We start from the raw sequence: 20252 nt of genomic DNA, 5'->3' as shown, positions 1-20252 counted from the left end.
ATGGTACACCGTGTGATCGGGAAAGGTTTCTAAAACACACCTCATTTCTCATCTCCTTGTGCTCGGGTTCGCCATTCCAGCCGCTTTACTAGCAATCTCCCTCCTTGGAGAATCAGCACCTTTAACCTCCTGTTCCGTACAGGTTGCAATTTGTCCTGAGGATGAACGGGAAGAGGGGGAACCAATGAGAGACTAGCTCTAGGTGTTGGGACAGGCACAGGTCACTCTATTTTCCCATCAGGAAGAAGAATTAAGCACAGGCTCAGCCTGCCGCCCGGGACCAGAATAGGGCCTGAAGCAATCCTGCGCTTTTGCGGCCAGCTCCCAAGAAAGCGAGTTGAAAAATGGAGCTCAGGGGCACTGCAATTCACAAACCTGCAGACTTATAAATGATCACTCTCGTCCACAAATATATTGAGGGAAGGCAACGAAGAGGATTTGAAAGCAAGGCAGAATTGCAGGAAACAGATTTCAGGAGGGAGATTCGAATCGCCTTTAAAGCACAGGAAAAGCGGCAAAACCTCGACAATGATGCCCTTGGCCAAAAAGGGCGTATGCGTTTTTTCCTGAATATATTCAGGAAAAAACGCATACGCCCTTTTTGGCCAAGCAAGCAACCGGGAAAGGCAAATCAGCGCTACAAAGAAGTCTCGCTTCCCATCGGTCAAAAGGGCCATGCTGAATAAAGTGTCAAAACCAGAAATGCAGGGCAGGCCATGGAGAAACGGGAGCCTTGCTACGGTGATGGGCGTGATGTAAGTTGCCAACAGCCACTGTGGAGAAGTGTACGGTGTGTCCTGAAACATCTAAAAAACTCAGCTTAGGGAGCATAGGGCACTTCCACTCATGGGCGTATAAATTGGGAAAACTAAAAATCAGCAAGACACAGGCACCCCAACGTTTAGGGCTGCTCTGTTGACAAGAACCTCCAGTTCGTTACACCTTAAATATCTCAGGAAAGAGAAAAATGGATAAATAAGTTGTGGTCCTTATGTACAATGGAATATCACTCAGCCATGAAATCAACGTCATAAGGCTAGTAGCAGCATGATGAGAGGATTTAGGTACGACGATTCTAAGTGAAATAAGTCACAGAGAAAAAGACACTTATCATAAGATATCACTTATAGAGGGAATGTAAAAACCGCTACCCTTGAACTGAATTACAAAACAGAACAGAGTCACACGTTTAGAAAACACACTATGGTTGCTTAACGGGAAAGGTGAGGTGGGGTGATGCATAAAACAAGGGTTTCAAATTAGCTCAGATACCGTTCCATAAACCCAATATGTAATAGACAAGACCTACTCCTTGCTCAGTGAATTGGACTCGACACCCCCTATTCACGGCCCAAGAATATATCTGACTAGTAAGAATCTTAAAACCTATGTATTGATATCTCTCTGTAAGTGAGTCAAGTGGGTGTAAAGTGACATAAACAGAGCAGTGAAAAGCAGCTAAACCCCATTATAAAAATCAATTACTTTTAAAATCCTGTGAAACAAAGACAGTGAAAGAGAGAGAAATTCTTACAAAATTCGTTCAGGGGCTGTGATGCCACCTGGATTGACCATGTATAGACCCACAGCTGATTGAGACATAAGGGTGGACACTCTTGGGGCTGAGAGGTTTGGTGAGGTTGGGTGAGCAAACGCAGACCCTTTAAAGTAATACTGCGTGGTACCCATCCCATGGGTCCCAAATCTCCAGGTTCAAGGGCATCTTCCTACATCGAAAACATGCATGAGAAACCCAGAAGATGGTACACCGTGTGATCGGGAAAGGTTTCTAAAACACACCTCATTTCTCATCTCCTTGTGCTCGGGTTCGCGATTCCAGCCGCTTTACTAGCAATCTCCCTCCTTGGAGAATCAGCACCTTTAACCTCCTGTTCCGTACAGGTTGCAATTTGTCCTGAGGATGAACGGGAAGAGGGGGAACCAATGAGAGACTAGCTCTAGGTGTTGGGACAGGCACAGGTCACTCTATTTTCCCATCAGGAAGAAGAATTAAGCACAGGCTCAGCCTGCCGCCCGGGACCAGAATAGGGCCTGAAGCAATCCTGCGCTTTTGCGGCCAGCTCCCAAGAAAGCGAGTTGAAAAATGGAGCTAAGGGGCACTGCAATTCACAAACCTGCAGACTTATAAATGATCACTCTCGTCCACAAATATATTGAGGGAAGGCAACGAAGAGGATTTGAAAGCAAGGCAGAATTGCAGGAAACAGATTTCAGGAGGGAGATTCGAATCGCCTTTAAAGCACAGGAAAAGCGGCAAAACCTCGACAATGATGCCCTTGGCCAAAAAGGGCGTATGCGTTTTTTCCTGAATATATTCAGGAAAAAACGCATACGCCCTTTTTGGCCAAGCAAGCAACCTGGAAAGGCAAATCAGCGCTACAAAGAAGTCTCGCTTCCCATCGGTCAAAAGGGCCATGCTGAATAAAGTGTCAAAACCAGAAATGCAGGGCAGGCCATTTAGAAACGGGAGCCTTGCTACGCTGATGGGCGGGATGTAAATTGCCAACAGCCACTCTGGTGAAGTGTACGGTGTGTCCTGAAACATCTAAAAAACTCAGCTTAGAGAGCATAGGGCACTTCCACTCATGGGCGTATAAATTGGGAAAACTAAAAATCAGCAAGACACAGGCACCCCAACGTTTAGGGCTGCTCTGTTGACAAGAACCTCCACTTCGTTACACCTTAAATATCCCAGGAAAGAGAAAAATGGATAAAGAAGTTGTGGTCCTTATGTACAATGGAATATCACTCAGCCATGAAATCAACGTCATAAGGCTAGTAGCAGCATGATGAGTGGATTTAGGTACGACGATTCTAAGTGAAATAAGTCACAGAGAAAAAGACACTTATCATAAGATATCACTTATAGAGGGAATGTAAAAACCGCTACCCTTGAACTGAATTACAAAACAGAACAGAGTCACACGTTTAGAAAACACACTATGGCTGCTTCACGGGAAAGGTGAGGTGGGGTGATGCATAAAACAAGGGTTTCAAATTAGCTCAGATACCGTTCCATAAACCCAATATGTAATAGACAAGACCTACTCCTTGCTCAGTGAATTGGACTCGACACCCCCTATTCACTGCCCAAGAATATATCTGACTAGTAAGAATCTTAAAACCTATGTATTGATATCTCTCTGTAAGTGAGTCAAGTGGGTGTAAAGTGACATAAACAGAGCAGTGAAAAGCAGCTAAACCCCATTATAAAAATCAATTACTTTTAAAAACCTGTGAAACAAAGACAGTGAAAGAGAGAGAAATTCTTACAAAATTCGTTCAGGGGCTGTGATGCCACCTGGATTGACCATGTATAGACCCACAGCTGATTGAGACATAAGGGTGGACACTCTTGGGGCTGAGAGGTTTGGTGAGGGTGGGTGAGCAAACGCAGACCCTTTAAAGTAATACTGCGTGGTACCCATCCCATGGGTCCCAAATCTCCAGGTTCAAGGCCATCTTCCTACATCGAAAACATGCATGAGGAACCCAGAAGATGGTACACCGTGTGATCGGGAAAGGTTTCTAAAACACACCTCATTTCTCATCTCCTTGTGCTCGGGTTCGCCATTCCAGCCGCTTTACTAGCAATCTCCCTCCTTGGAGAATCAGCACCTTTAACCTCCTGTTCCGTACAGGTTGCAATTTGTCCTGAGGATGAACGGGAAGAGGGGGAACCAATGAGAGACTAGCTCTAGGTGTTGGGACAGGCACAGGTCACTCTATTTTCCCATCAGGAAGAAGAATTAAGCACAGGCTCAGCCTGCCGCCCGGGACCAGAATAGGGCCTGAAGCAATCCTGCGCTTTTGCGGCCAGCTCCCAAGAAAGCGAGTTGAAAAATGGAGCTCAGGGGCACTGCAATTCACAAACCTGCAGACTTATAAATGATCACTCTCGTCCACAAATATATTGAGGGAAGGCAACGAAGAGGATTTGAAAGCAAGGCAGAATTGCAGGAAACAGATTTCAGGAGGGAGATTCGAATCGCCTTTAAAGCACAGGAAAAGCGGCAAAACCTCGACAATGATGCCCTTGGCCAAAAAGGGCGTATGCGTTTTTTCCTGAATATATTCAGGAAAAAACGCATACGCCCTTTTTGGCCAAGCAAGCAACCGGGAAAGGCAAATCAGCGCTACAAAGAAGTCTCGCTTCCCATCGGTCAAAAGGGCCATGCTGAATAAAGTGTCAAAACCAGAAATGCAGGGCAGGCCATGGAGAAACGGGAGCCTTGCTACGGTGATGGGCGTGATGTAAGTTGCCAACAGCCACTGTGGAGAAGTGTACGGTGTGTCCTGAAACATCTAAAAAACTCAGCTTAGGGAGCATAGGGCACTTCCACTCATGGGCGTATAAATTGGGAAAACTAAAAATCAGCAAGACACAGGCACCCCAACGTTTAGGGCTGCTCTGTTGACAAGAACCTCCAGTTCGTTACACCTTAAATATCTCAGGAAAGAGAAAAATGGATAAATAAGTTGTGGTCCTTATGTACAATGGAATATCACTCAGCCATGAAATCAACGTCATAAGGCTAGTAGCAGCATGATGAGAGGATTTAGGTACGACGATTCTAAGTGAAATAAGTCACAGAGAAAAAGACACTTATCATAAGATATCACTTATAGAGGGAATGTAAAAACCGCCACCCTTGAACTGAATTACAAAACAGAACAGAGTCACACGTTTAGAAAACACACTATGGTTGCTTAACGGGAAAGGTGAGGTGGGGTGATGCATAAAACAAGGGTTTCAAATTAGCTCAGATACCGTTCCATAAACCCAATATGTAATAGACAAGACCTACTCCTTGCTCAGTGAATTGGACTCGACACCCCCTATTCACGGCCCAAGAATATATCTGACTAGTAAGAATCTTAAAACCTATGTATTGATATCTCTCTGTAAGTGAGTCAAGTGGGTGTAAAGTGACATAAACAGAGCAGTGAAAAGCAGCTAAACCCCATTATAAAAATCAATTACTTTTAAAATCCTGTGAAACAAAGACAGTGAAAGAGAGAGAAATTCTTACAAAATTCGTTCAGGGGCTGTGATGCCACCTGGATTGACCATGTATAGACCCACAGCTGATTGAGACATAAGGGTGGACACTCTTGGGGCTGAGAGGTTTGGTGAGGTTGGGTGAGCAAACGCAGACCCTTTAAAGTAATACTGCGTGGTACCCATCCCATGGGTCCCAAATCTCCAGGTTCAAGGGCATCTTCCTACATCGAAAACATGCATGAGAAACCCAGAAGATGGTACACCGTGTGATCGGGAAAGGTTTCTAAAACACACCTCATTTCTCATCTCCTTGTGCTCGGGTTCGCGATTCCAGCCGCTTTACTAGCAATCTCCCTCCTTGGAGAATCAGCACCTTTAACCTCCTGTTCCGTACAGGTTGCAATTTGTCCTGAGGATGAACGGGAAGAGGGGGAACCAATGAGAGACTAGCTCTAGGTGTTGGGACAGGCACAGGTCACTCTATTTTCCCATCAGGAAGAAGAATTAAGCACAGGCTCAGCCTGCCGCCCAGGACCAGAATAGGGCCTGAAGCAATCCTGCGCTTTTGCGGCCAGCTCCCAAGAAAGCGAGTTGAAAAATGGAGCTAAGGGGCACTGCAATTCACAAACCTGCAGACTTATAAATGATCACTCTCGTCCACAAATATATTGAGGGAAGGCAACGAAGAGGATTTGAAAGCAAGGCAGAATTGCAGGAAACAGATTTCAGGAGGGAGATTCGAATCGCCTTTAAAGCACAGGAAAAGCGGCAAAACCTCGACAATGATGCCCTTGGCCAAAAAGGGCGTATGCGTTTTTTCCTGAATATATTCAGGAAAAAACGCATACGCCCTTTTTGGCCAAGCAAGCAACCTGGAAAGGCAAATCAGCGCTACAAAGAAGTCTCGCTTCCCATCGGTCAAAAGGGCCATGCTGAATAAAGTGTCAAAACCAGAAATGCAGGGCAGGCCATTTAGAAACGGGAGCCTTGCTACGCTGATGGGCGGGATGTAAATTGCCAACAGCCACTCTGGTGAAGTGTACGGTGTGTCCTGAAACATCTAAAAAACTCAGCTTAGAGAGCATAGGGCACTTCCACTCATGGGCGTATAAATTGGGAAAACTAAAAATCAGCAAGACACAGGCACCCTAACGTTTAGGGCTGCTCTGTTGACAAGAACCTCCACTTCGTTACACCTTAAATATCCCAGGAAAGAGAAAAATGGATAAAGAAGTTGTGGTCCTTATGTACAATGGAATATCACTCAGCCATGAAATCAACGTCATAAGGCTAGTAGCAGCATGATGAGTGGATTTAGGTACGACGATTCTAAGTGAAATAAGTCACAGAGAAAAAGACACTTATCATAAGATATCACTTATAGAGGGAATGTAAAAACCGCTACCCTTGAACTGAATTACAAAACAGAACAGAGTCACACGTTTAGAAAACACACTATGGCTGCTTCACGGGAAAGGTGAGGTGGGGTGATGCATAAAACAAGGGTTTCAAATTAGCTCAGATACCGTTCCATAAACCCAATATGTAATAGACAAGACCTACTCCTTGCTCAGTGAATTGGACTCGACACCCCCTATTCACGGCCCAAGAATATATCTGACTAGTAAGAATCTTAAAACCTATGTATTGATATCTCTCTGTAAGTGAGTCAAGTGGGTGTAAAGTGACATAAACAGAGCAGTGAAAAGCAGCTAAACCCCATTATAAAAATCAATTACTTTTAAAAACCTGTGAAACAAAGACAGTGAAAGAGAGAGAAATTCTTACAAAATTCGTTCAGGGGCTGTGATGCCACCTGGATTGACCATGTATAGACCCACAGCTGATTGAGACATAAGGGTGGACACTCTTGGGGCTGAGAGGTTTGGTGAGGGTGGGTGAGCAAACGCAGACCCTTTAAAGTAATACTGCGTGGTACCCATCCCATGGGTCCCAAATCTCCAGGTTCAAGGCCATCTTCCTACATCGAAAACATGCATGAGGAACCCAGAAGATGGTACACCGTGTGATCGGGAAAGGTTTCTAAAACACACCTCATTTCTCATCTCCTTGTGCTCGGGTTCGCCATTCCAGCCGCTTTACTAGCAATCTCCCTCCTTGGAGAATCAGCACCTTTAACCTCCTGTTCCGTACAGGTTGCAATTTGTCCTGAGGATGAACGGGAAGAGGGGGAACCAATGAGAGACTAGCTCTAGGTGTTGGGACAGGCACAGGTCACTCTATTTTCCCATCAGGAAGAAGAATTAAGCACAGGCTCAGCCTGCCGCCCGGGACCAGAATAGGGCCTGAAGCAATCCTGCGCTTTTGCGGCCAGCTCCCAAGAAAGCGAGTTGAAAAATGGAGCTCAGGGGCACTGCAATTCACAAACCTGCAGACTTATAAATGATCACTCTCGTCCACAAATATATTGAGGGAAGGCAACGAAGAGGATTTGAAAGCAAGGCAGAATTGCAGGAAACAGATTTCAGGAGGGAGATTCGAATAGCCTTTAAAGCACAGGAAAAGCGGCAAAACCTCGACAATGATGCCCTTGGCCAAAAAGGGCGTATGCGTTTTTTCCTGAATATATTCAGGAAAAAACGCATACGCCCTTTTTGGCCAACCAAGCAACCTGGAAAGGCAAATCAGCGCTACAAAGAAGTCTCGCTTCCCATCGGTCAAAAGGGCCATGCTGAATAAAGTGTCAAAACCAGAAATGCAGGGCAGGCCATGGAGAAACGGGAGCCTTGCTACGCTGATGGGCGGTATGTAAGTTGCCAACAGCCACTGTGGAGAAGTGTACGGTGTGTCCTGAAACATCTAAAAAACTCAGCTTAGAGAGCATAGGGCACTTCCACTCATGGGCGTATAAATTGGGAAAACTAAAAATCAGCAAGACACAGGCACCCCAACGTTTAGGGCTGCTCTGTTGACAAGAACCTCCAGTTCGTTACACCTTAAATATCTCAGGAAAGAGAAAAATGGATAAAGAAGTTGTGGTCCTTATGTACAATGGAATATCACTCAGCCATGAAATCAACGTCATAAGGCTAGTAGCAGCATGATGAGAGGATTTAGGTACGACGATTCTAAGTGAAATAAGTCACAGAGAAAAAGACACTTATCATAAGATATCACTTATAGAGGGAATGTAAAAACCGCTACCCTTGAACTGAATTACAAAACAGAACAGAGTCACACGTTTAGAAAACACACTATGGCTGCTTAACGGGAAAGGTGAGGTGGGGTGATGCATAAAACAAGGGTTTCAAATTAGCTCAGATACCGTTCCATAAACCCAATATGTAATAGACAAGACCTACTCCTTGCTCAGTGAATTGGACTCGACACCCCCTATTCACGGCCCAAGAATATATCTGACTAGTAAGAATCTTAAAACCTATGTATTGATATCTCTCTGTAAGTGAGTCAAGTGGGTGTAAAGTGACATAAACAGAGCAGTGAAAAGCAGCTAAACCCCATTATAAAAATCAATTACTTTTAAAAACCTGTGAAACAAAGACAGTGAAAGAGAGAGAAATTCTTACAAAATTCGTTCAGGGGCTGTGATGCCACCTGGATTGACCATGTATAGACCCACAGCTGATTGAGACATAAGGGTGGACACTCTTGGGGCTGAGAGGTTTGGTGAGGTTGGGTGAGCAAACGCAGACCCTTTAAAGTAATACTGCGTGGTACCCATCCCATGGGTCCCAAATCTCCAGGTTCAAGGGCATCTTCCTACATCGAAAACATGCATGAGGAACCCAGAAGATGGTACACCGTGTGATCGGGAAAGGTTTCTAAAACACACCTCATTTCTCATCTCCTTGTGCTCGGGTTCGCCATTCCAGCCGCTTTACTAGCAATCTCCCTCCTTGGAGAATCAGCACCTTTAACCTCCTGTTCCGTACAGGTTGCAATTTGTCCTGAGGATGAACGGGAAGAGGGGGAACCAATGAGAGACTAGCTCTAGGTGTTGGGACAGGCACAGGTCACTCTATTTTCCCATCAGGAAGAAGAATTAAGCACAGGCTCAGCCTGCCGCCCGGGACCAGAATAGGGCCTGAAGCAATCCTGCGCTTTTGCGGCCAGCTCCCAAGAAAGCGAGTTGAAAAATGGAGCTCAGGGGCACTGCAATTCACAAACCTGCAGACTTATAAATGATCACTCTCGTCCACAAATATATTGAGGGAAGGCAACGAAGAGGATTTGAAAGCAAGGCAGAATTGCAGGAAACAGATTTCAGGAGGGAGATTCGAATCGCCTTTAAAGCACAGGAAAAGCGGCAAAACCTCGACAATGATGCCCTTGGCCAAAAAGGGCGTATGCGTTTTTTCCTGAATATATTCAGGAAAAAACGCATACGCCCTTTTTGGCCAACCAAGCAACCTGGAAAGGCAAATCAGCGCTACAAAGAAGTCTCGCTTCCCATCGGTCAAAAGGGCCATGCTGAATAAAGTGTCAAAACCAGAAATGCAGGGCAGGCCATGGAGAAACGGGAGCCTTGCTACGCTGATGGGCGGTATGTAAGTTGCCAACAGCCACTGTGGAGAAGTGTACGGTGTGTCCTGAAACATCTAAAAAACTCAGCTTAGGGAGCATAGGGCACTTCCACTCATGGGCGTATAAATTGGGAAAACTAAAAATCAGCAAGACACAGGCACCCCAACGTTTAGGGCTGCTCTGTTGACAAGAACCTCCAGTTCGTTACACCTTAAATATCTCAGGAAAGAGAAAAATGGATAAAGAAGTTGTGGTCCTTATGTACAATGGAATATCACTCAGCCATGAAATCAACGTCATAAGGCTAGTAGCAGCATGATGAGAGGATTTAGGTACGACGATTCTAAGTGAAATAAGTCACAGAGAAAAAGACACTTATCATAAGATATCACTTATAGAGGGAATGTAAAAACCGCTACCCTTGAACTGAATTACAAAACAGAACAGAGTCACACGTTTAGAAAACACACTATGGCTGCTTAACGGGAAAGGTGAGGTGGGGTGATGCATAAAACAAGGGTTTCAAATTAGCTCAGATACCGTTCCATAAACCCAATATGTAATAGACAAGACCTACTCCTTGCTCAGTGAATTGGACTCAACACCCCCTATTCACGGCCCAAGAATATATCTGACTAGTAAGAATCTTAAAACCTATGTATTGATATCTCTCTGTAAGTGAGTCAAGTGGGTGTAAAGTGACATAAACACAGCAGTGAAAAGCAGCTAAACCCCATTATAAAAATCAATTACTTTTAAAAACCAGTGAAACAAAGACAGTGAAAGAGAGAGAAATTCTTACAAAATTCGTTCAGGGGCTGTGATGCCACCTGGATTGACCATGTATAGACCCACAGCTGATTGAGACATAAGGGTGGACACTCTTGGGGCTGAGAGGTTTGGTGAGGTTGGGTGAGCAAACGCAGACCCTTTAAAGTAATACTGCGTGGTACCCATCCCATGGGTCCCAAATCTCCAGGTTCAAGGGCATCTTCCTACATCGAAAACATGCATGAGGAACCCAGAAGATGGTACACCGTGTGATCGGGAAAGGTTTCTAAAACACACCTCATTTCTCATCTCCTTGTGCTCGGGTTCGCCATTCCAGCCGCTTTACTAGCAATCTCCCTCCTTGGAGAATCAGCACCTTTAACCTCCTGTTCCGTACAGGTTGCAATTTGTCCTGAGGATGAACGGGAAGAGGGGGAACCAATGAGAGACTAGCTCTAGGTGTTGGGACAGGCACAGGTCACTCTATTTTCCCATCAGGAAGAAGAATTAAGCACAGGCTCAGCCTGCCGCCCGGGACCAGAATAGGGCCTGAAGCAATCCTGCGCTTTTGCGGCCAGCTCCCAAGAAAGCGAGTTGAAAAATGGAGCTCAGGGGCACTGCAATTCACAAACCTGCAGACTTATAAATGATCACTCTCGTCCACAAATATATTGAGGGAAGGCAACGAAGAGGATTTGAAAGCAAGGCAGAATTGCAGGAAACAGATTTCAGGAGGGAGATTCGAATAGCCTTTAAAGCACAGGAAAAGCGGCAAAACCTCGACAATGATGCCCTTGGCCAAAAAGGGCGTATGCGTTTTTTCCTGAATATATTCAGGAAAAAACGCATACGCCCTTTTTGGCCAACCAAGCAACCTGGAAAGGCAAATCAGCGCTACAAAGAAGTCTCGCTTCCCATCGGTCAAAAGGGCCATGCTGAATAAAGTGTCAAAACCAGAAATGCAGGGCAGGCCATGGAGAAACGGGAGCCTTGCTACGCTGATGGGCGGTATGTAAGTTGCCAACAGCCACTGTGGAGAAGTGTACGGTGTGTCCTGAAACATCTAAAAAACTCAGCTTAGGGAGCATAGGGCACTTCCACTCATGGGCGTATAAATTGGGAAAACTAAAAATCAGCAAGACACAGGCACCCCAACGTTTAGGGCTGCTCTGTTGACAAGAACCTCCAGTTCGTTACACCTTAAATATCTCAGGAAAGAGAAAAATGGATAAAGAAGTTGTGGTCCTTATGTACAATGGAATATCACTCAGCCATGAAATCAACGTCATAAGGCTAGTAGCAGCATGATGAGAGGATTTAGGTACGACGATTCTAAGTGAAATAAGTCACAGAGAAAAAGACACTTATCATAAGATATCACTTATAGAGGGAATGTAAAAACCGCTACCCTTGAACTGAATTACAAAACAGAACAGAGTCACACGTTTAGAAAACACACTATGGCTGCTTAACGGGAAAGGTGAGGTGGGGTGATGCATAAAACAAGGGTTTCAAATTAGCTCAGATACCGTTCCATAAACCCAATATGTAATAGACAAGACCTACTCCTTGCTCAGTGAATTGGACTCGACACCCCCTATTCACGGCCCAAGAATATATCTGACTAGTAAGAATTTTAAAACCTATGTATTGATATCTCTCTGTAAGTGAGTCAAGTGGGTGTAAAGTGACATAAACACAGCAGTGAAAAGCAGCTAAACCCCATTATAAAAATCAATTACTTTTAAAATCCTGTGAAACAAAGACAGTGAAAGAGAGAGAAATTCTTACAAAATTCGTTCACGGGCTGTGATGCCACCTGGATTGACCATGTATAGACCCACAGCTGATTGAGACATAAGGGTGGACACTCTTGGGGCTGAGAGGTTTGGTGAGGTTGGGTGAGCAAACGCAGACCCTTTAAAGTAATACTGCGTGGTACCCATCCCATGGGTCCCAAATCTCCAGGTTCAAGGGCATCTTCCTACATCGAAAACATGCATGAGAAACCCAGAAGATGGTACACCGTGTGATCGGGAAAGGTTTCTAAAACACACCTCATTTCTCATCTCCTTGTGCTCGGGTTCGCCATTCCAGCCGCTTTACTAGCAATCTCCCTCCTTGGAGAATCAGCACCTTTAACCTCCTGTTCCGTACAGGTTGCAATTTGTCCTGAGGATGAACGGGAAGAGGGGGAACCAATGAGAGACTAGCTCTAGGTGTTGGGACAGGCACAGGTCACTCTATTTTCCCATCAGGAAGAAGAATTAAGCACAGGCTCAGCCTGCCGCCCGGGACCAGAATAGGGCCTGAAGCAATCCTGCGCTTTTGCGGCCAGCTCCCAAGAAAGCGAGTTGAAAAATGGAGCTCAGGGGCACTGCAATTCACAAAGCTGCAGACTTATAAATGATCACTCTCGTCCACAAATATATTGAGGGAAGGCAACGAAGAGGATTTGAAAGCAAGGCAGAATTGCAGGAAACAGATTTCAGGAGGGAGATTCGAATCGCCTTTAAAGCACAGGAAAAGCGGCAAAACCTCGACAATGATGCCCTTGGCCAAAAAGGGCGTATGCGTTTTTTCCTGAATATATTCAGGAAAAAACGCATACGCCCTTTTTGGCCAAGCAAGCAACCGGGAAAGGCAAATCAGCGCTACAAAGAAGTCTCGCTTCCCATCGGTCAAAAGGGCCATGCTGAATAAAGTGTCAAAACCAGAAATGCAGGGCAGGCCATGGAGAAACGGGAGGCTTGCTACGCTGATGGGCGGGATGTAAATTGCCAACAACCACTCTGGTGAAGTGTACGGTGTGTCCTGATACATCTAAAAAACTCAGCTTAGAGAGCATAGGGCAGTTCCACTCATGGGCGTATAAATTGGGAAAACTAAAAATCAGCAAGACACAGGCACCCCAACGTTTAGGGCTGCTCTGTTGACAAGAAACTCCACTTCGTTACACCTTAAATATCTCAGGAAAGAGAAAAATGGATAAAGAAGTTGTGGTCCTTATGTAAAATGGAATATCACTCAGCCATGAAATCAACGTCATAAGGCTAGTAGCAGCATGATGAGTGGGTTTAGGTACGACGATGCTAAGTGAAATAAGTCACACAGAAAAAGACACTTATCATAAGATATCACTTATAGAGGGAATGTAAAAACCGCTACCCTTGAACTGAATTACAAAACAGAACAGAGTCACACGTTTAGAAAACACACTATGGCTGCTTAACGGGAAAGGTGAGGTGGGGTGATGCATAAAACAAGGGTTTCAAATTAGCTCAGATACCGTTCCATAAACCCAATATGTAATAGACAAGACCTACTCCTTGCTCAGTGAATTGGACTCAACACCCCCTATTCACGGCCCAAGAATATATCTGACTAGTAAGAATCTTAAAACCTATGTATTGATATCTCTCTGTAAGTGAGTCAAGTGGGTGTAAAGTGACATAAACACAGCAGTGAAAAGCAGCTAAACCCCATTATAAAAATCAATTACTTTTAAAATCCTGTGAAACAAAGACAGTGAAAGAGAGAGAAATTCTTACAAAATTCGTTCAGGGGCTGTGATGCCACCTGGATTGACCATGTATAGACCCACAGCTGATTGAGACATAAGGGTGGACACTCTTGGGGCTGAGAGGTTTGGTGAGGTTGGGTGAGCAAACGCAGACCTTTTAAAGTAATACTGCGTGGTACCCATCCCATGGGTCCCAAATCTCCAGGTTCAAGGGCATCTTCCTACATCGAAAACATGCATGAGGAACCCAGAAGATGGTACACCGTGTGATCGGGAAAGGTTTCTAAAACACACCTCATTTCTCATCTCCTTGTGCTCAGGTTCGCCATTCCAGCCGCTTTACTAGCAATCTCCCTCCTTGGAGAATCAGCTCCTTTAACCTCCTGTTCCGTACAGGTTGCAATTTGTCCTGAGGATGAACGGGAAGAGGGGGAACCAATGAGAGACTAGCTCTAGGTGTTGGGACAGGCACAGGTCACTCTATTTTCCCATCAGGAAGAAGAATTAAGCAAAGGCTCAGCCTGCCGCCCGGGACCAGAATAGGGCCTGAAGCAATCCTGCGCTTTTGCGGCCAGCTCCCAAGAAAGCGAGTTGAAAAATGGAGCTCAGGGGCACTGCAATTCACAAACCTGCAGACTTATAAATGATCACTCTCGTCCACAAATATATTGAGGGAAGGCAACGAAGAGGATTTGAAAGCAAGGCAGAATTGCAGGAAACAGATTTCAGGAGGGAGATTCGAATCGCCTTTAAAGCACAGGAAAAGCAGCAAAACCTCGACAATGATGCCCTTGGCCAAAAAGGGCGTATGCGTTTTTTCCTGAATATATTCAGGAAAAAACGCATACGCCCTTTTTGGCCAACCAAGCAACCTGGAAAGGCAAATCAGCGCTAAAAAGAAGTCTCGCTTCCCATCGGTCAAAAGGGCCATGCTGAATAAAGTGTCAAAACCAGAAATGCAGGGCAGGCCATGGAGAAACGGGAGCCTTGCTACGCTGATGGGCGGTATGTAAGTTGCCAACAGCCACTGTGGAGAAGTGTACGGTGTGTCCTGAAACATCTAAAAAACTCAGCTTAGGGAGCATAGGGCACTTCCACTCATGGGCGTATAAATTGGGAAAACTAAAAATCAGCAAGACACAGGCACCCCAACGTTTAGGGCTGCTCTGTTGACAAGAACCTCCAGTTCGTTACACCTTAAATATCTCAGGAAAGAGAAAAATGGATAAATAATTTGTGGTCCTTATGTACAATGGAATATCACTCAGCCATGAAATCAACGTCATAAGGCTAGTAGCAGCATGATGAGAGGATTTAGGTACGACGATTCTAAGTGAAATAAGTCACAGAGAAAAAGACACTTATCATAAGATATTACTTATAGAGGGAATGTAAAAACCGCTACCCTTGAACTGAATTACAAAACAGAACAGAGTCACACGTTTAGAAAACACACTATGGCTGCTTAACGGGAAAGGTGAGGTGGGGTGATGCATAAAACAAGGGTTTCAAATTAGCTCAGATACCGTTCCACAAACCCAATATGTAATAGACAAGACCTACTCCTTGCTCAGTGAATTGGACTCGACACCCCCTATTCACGGCCCAAGAATATATCTGACTAGTAAGAATCTTAAAACCTATGTATTGATATCTCTCTGTAAGTGAGTCAAGTGGGTGTAAAGTGACATAAACACAGCAGTGAAAAGCAGCTAAACCCCATTATAAAAATCAATTACTTTTAAAATCCTGTGAAACAAAGACAGTGAAAGAGAGAGAAATTCTTACAAAATTCGTTCAGGGGCTGTGATGCCACCTGGATTGACCATGTATAGACCCACAGCTGATTGAGACATAAGGGTGGACACTCTTGGGGCTGAGAGGTTTGGTGAGGTTGGGTGAGCAAACGCAGACCCTTTAAAGTAATACTGCGTGGTACCCATCCCATGGGTCCCAAATCTCCAGGTTCAAGGGCATCTTCCTACATCGAAAACATGCATGAGAAACCCAGAAGATGGTACACCGTGTGATCGGGAAAGGTTTCTAAAACACACCTCATTTCTCATCTCCTTGTGCTCGGGTTCGCCATTCCAGCCGCTTTACTAGCAATCTCCCTCCTTGGAGAATCAGCACCTTTAACCTCCTGTTCCGTACAGGTTGCAATTTGTCCTGAGGATGAACGGGAAGAGGGGGAACCAATGAGAGACTAGCTCTAGGTGTTGGGACAGGCACAGGTCACTCTATTTTCCCATCAGGAAGAAGAATTAAGCACAGGCTCAGCCTGCCGCCCAGGACCAGAATAGGGCCTGAAGCAATCCTGCGCTTTTGCGGCCAGCTCCCAAGAAAGCGAGTTGAAAAATGGAGCTCAGGGGCACTGCAATTCACAAACCTGCAGACTTATAAATGATCACTCTCGTCCACAAATATATTGAGGGAAGGCAACGAAGAGGATTTGAAAGCAAGGCAGAATTGCAGGAAACAGATTTCAGGAGGGAGATTCGAATCGCCTTTAAAGCACAGGAAAAGCGGCAAAACCTCGACAATGATGCCCTTGGCCAAAAAGGGCGTATGCGTTTTTTCCTGAATATATTCAGGAAAAAACGCATACGCCCTTTTTGGCCAACCAAGCAACCTGGAAAGGCAAATCAGCGCTACAAAGAAGTCTCGCTTCCCATCTGTCAAAAGGGCCATGCTGAATAAAGTGTTAAAATCAGAAATGCAGGACAGGCCATGGAGAAACGGGAGCCTTGCTACGCTGATGGGCGGGATGTAAATTGCCAACAGCCACTCTGGAGAAGTGTACGGTGTGTCCTGAAACATCTAAAAAACTCAGCTTAGAGAGCATAGGGCACTTCCACTCATGGGCGTATAAAGTGGGAAAATTAAAAACCAGCAAGACACAGGCACCCCAACGTTTAGGTCTGCTCTGTTGACAAGAACCTCCACTTCGTTACACCTTAAATATCTCAGGAAAGAGAAAAATGGATAAAGAAGTTGTGGTCCTTATGTACAATGGAATATCACTCAGCCATGGAATCAACGTCATAAGGCTAGTAGCAGCATGATGAGTGGGTTTAGGTACGACGATTCTAAGTGAAATAAGTCACACAGAAAAAGACACTTATCATAAGATATCACTTATAGAGGGAATGTAAAAACCGCTACCCTTGAACTGAATTACAAAACAGAACAGAGTCACACGTTTAGAAAACACACTATGGCTGCTTAACGGGAAAAGTGAGGTGGGGTGATGCATAAAACAAGGGTTTCAAATTAGCTCAGATACCGTTCCATAAACCCAATATGTAATAGACAAGACCTACTCCTTGCTCAGTGAATTGGACTCAACACCCCCTATTCACGGCCCAAGAATATATCTGACTAGTAAGAATCTTAAAACCTATGTATTGATATCTCTCTGTAAGTGAGTCAAGTGGGTGTAAAGTGACATAAACACAGCAGTGAAAAGCAGCTAAACCCCATTATAAAAATCAATTACTTTTAAAAACCTGTGAAACAAAGACAGTGAAAGAGAGAGAAATTCTTACAAAATTCGTTCAGGGGCTGTGATGCCACCTGGATTGACCATGTATAGACCCACAGCTGATTGAGACATAAGGGTGGACACTCTTGGGGCTGAGAGGTTTGGTGAGGTTGGGTGAGCAAACGCAGACCCTTTAAAGTAATACTGCGTGGTACCCATCCCATGGGTCCCAAATCTCCAGGTTCAAGGGCATCTTCCTACATCGAAAACATGCATGAGGAACCCAGAAGATGGTACACCGTGTGATCGGGAAAGGTTTCTAAAACACACCTCATTTCTCATCTCCTTGTGCTCAGGTTCGCCATTCCAGCCGCTTTACTAGCAATCTCCCTCCTTGGAGAATCAGCTCCTTTAACCTCCTGTTCCGTACAGGTTGCAATTTGTCCTGAGGATGAACGGGAAGAGGGGGAACCAATGAGAGACTAGCTCTAGGTGTTGGGACAGGCACAGGTCACTCTATTTTCCCATCAGGAAGAAGAATTAAGCACAGGCTCAGCCTGCCGCCCGGGACCAGAATAGGGCCTGAAGCAATCCTGCGCTTTTGCGGCCAGCTCCCAAGAAAGCGAGTTGAAAAATGGAGCTCAGGGGCACTGCAATTCACAAACCTGCAGACTTATAAATGATCACTCTCGTCCACAAATATATTGAGGGAAGGCAACGAAGAGGATTTGAAAGCAAGGCAGAATTGCAGGAAACAGATTTCAGGAGGGAGATTCGAATCGCCTTTAAAGCACAGGAAAAGCAGCAAAACCTCGACAATGATGCCCTTGGCCAAAAAGGGCGTATGCGTTTTTTCCTGAATATATTCAGGAAAAAACGCATACGCCCTTTTTGGCCAACCAAGCAACCTGGAAAGGCAAATCAGCGCTACAAAGAAGTCTCGCTTCCCATCGGTCAAAAGGGCCATGCTGAATAAAGTGTCAAAACCAGAAATGCAGGGCAGGCCATGGAGAAACGGGAGCCTTGCTACGCTGATGGGCGGTATGTAAGTTGCCAACAGCCACTGTGGAGAAGTGTACGGTGTGTCCTGAAACATCTAAAAAACTCAGCTTAGGGAGCATAGGGCACTTCCACTCATGGGCGTATAAATTGGGAAAACTAAAAATCAGCAAGACACAGGCACCCCAACGTTTAGGGCTGCTCTGTTGACAAGAACCTCCAGTTCGTTACACCTTAAATATCTCAGGAAAGAGAAAAATGGATAAATAAGTTGTGGTCCTTATGTACAATGGAATATCACTCAGCCATGAAATCAACGTCATAAGGCTAGTAGCAGCATGATGAGAGGATTTAGGTACGACGATTCTAAGTGAAATAAGTCACAGAGAAAAAGACACTTATCATAAGATATCACTTATAGAGGGAATGTAAAAACCGCTACCCTTGAACTGAATTACAAAACAGAACAGAGTCACACGTTTAGAAAACACACTATGGCTGCTTCACGGGAAAGGTGAGGTGGGGTGATGCATAAAACAAGGGTTTCAAATTAGCTCAGATACCGTTTCATAAACCCAATATGTAATAGACAAGACCTACTCCTTGCTCAGTGAATTGGACTCAACACCCCCTATTCACGGCCCAAGAATATATCTGACTAGTAAGAATCTTAAAACCTATGTATTGATATCTCTCTTTAAGTGAGTCAAGTGGGTGTAAAGTGACATAAACACAGCAGTGAAAAGCAGCTAAACCCCATTATAAAAATCAATTACTTTTAAAATCCTGTGAAACAAAGACAGTGAAAGAGAGAGAAATTCTTACAAAATTCGTTCACGGGCTGTGATGCCACCTGGATTGACCATGTATAGACCCACAGCTGATTGAGACATAAGGGTGGACACTCTTGGGGCTGAGAGGTTTGGTGAGGTTGGGTGAGCAAACGCAGACCCTTTAAAGTAATACTGCGTGGTACCCATCCCATGGGTCCCAAATCTCCAGGTTCAAGGGCATCTTCCTACATCGAAAACATGCATGAGAAACCCAGAAGATGGTACACCGTGTGATCGGGAAAGGTTTCTAAAACACACCTCATTTCTCATCTCCTTGTGCTCGGGTTCGCCATTCCAGCCGCTTTACTAGCAATCTCCCTCCTTGGAGAATCAGCACCTTTAACCTCCTGTTCCGTACAGGTTGCAATTTGTCCTGAGGATGAACGGGAAGAGGGGGAACCAATGAGAGACTAGCTCTAGGTGTTGGGACAGGCACAGGTCACTCTATTTTCCCATCAGGAAGAAGAATTAAGCACAGGCTCAGCCTGCCGCCCAGGACCAGAATAGTTCCTGAAGCAATCCTGCGCTTTTGCGGCCAGCTCCCAAGAAAGCGAGTTGAAAAATGGAGCTCAGGGGCACTGCAATTCACAAACCTGCAGACTTATAAATGATCACTCTCGTCCACAAATATATTGAGGGAAGGCAACGAAGAGGATTTGAAAGCAAGGCAGAATTGCAGGAAACAGATTTCAGGAGGGAGATTCGAATCGCCTTTAAAGCACAGGAAAAGCGGCAAAACCTCGACAATGATGCCCTTGGCCAAAAAGGGCGTATGCGTTTTTTCCTGAATATATTCAGGAAAAAACGCATACGCCCTTTTTGGCCAAGCAAGCAACCGGGAAAGGCAAATCAGCGCTACAAAGAAGTCTCGCTTCCCATCGGTCAAAAGGGCCATGCTGAATAAAGTGTCAAAACCAGAAATGCAGGGCAGGCCATTTAGAAACGGGAGCCTTGCTACGCTGATGGGCGGGATGTAAATTGCCAACAGCCACTCTGGTGAAGTGTACGGTGTGTCCTGAAACATCTAAAAAACTCAGCTTAGAGAGCATAGGGCACTTCCACTCATGGGCGTATAAATTGGGAAAACTAAAAATCAGCAAGACACAGGCA

Source organism: Balaenoptera physalus (assembly GCF_965194825.1).
Source record: "Balaenoptera physalus genome assembly, contig: SUPER_2_unloc_10, whole genome shotgun sequence".
Lineage (NCBI taxonomy): Eukaryota > Metazoa > Chordata > Mammalia > Artiodactyla > Balaenopteridae > Balaenoptera > Balaenoptera physalus.
Note: the sequence above shows the minus strand (reverse complement) of the source record.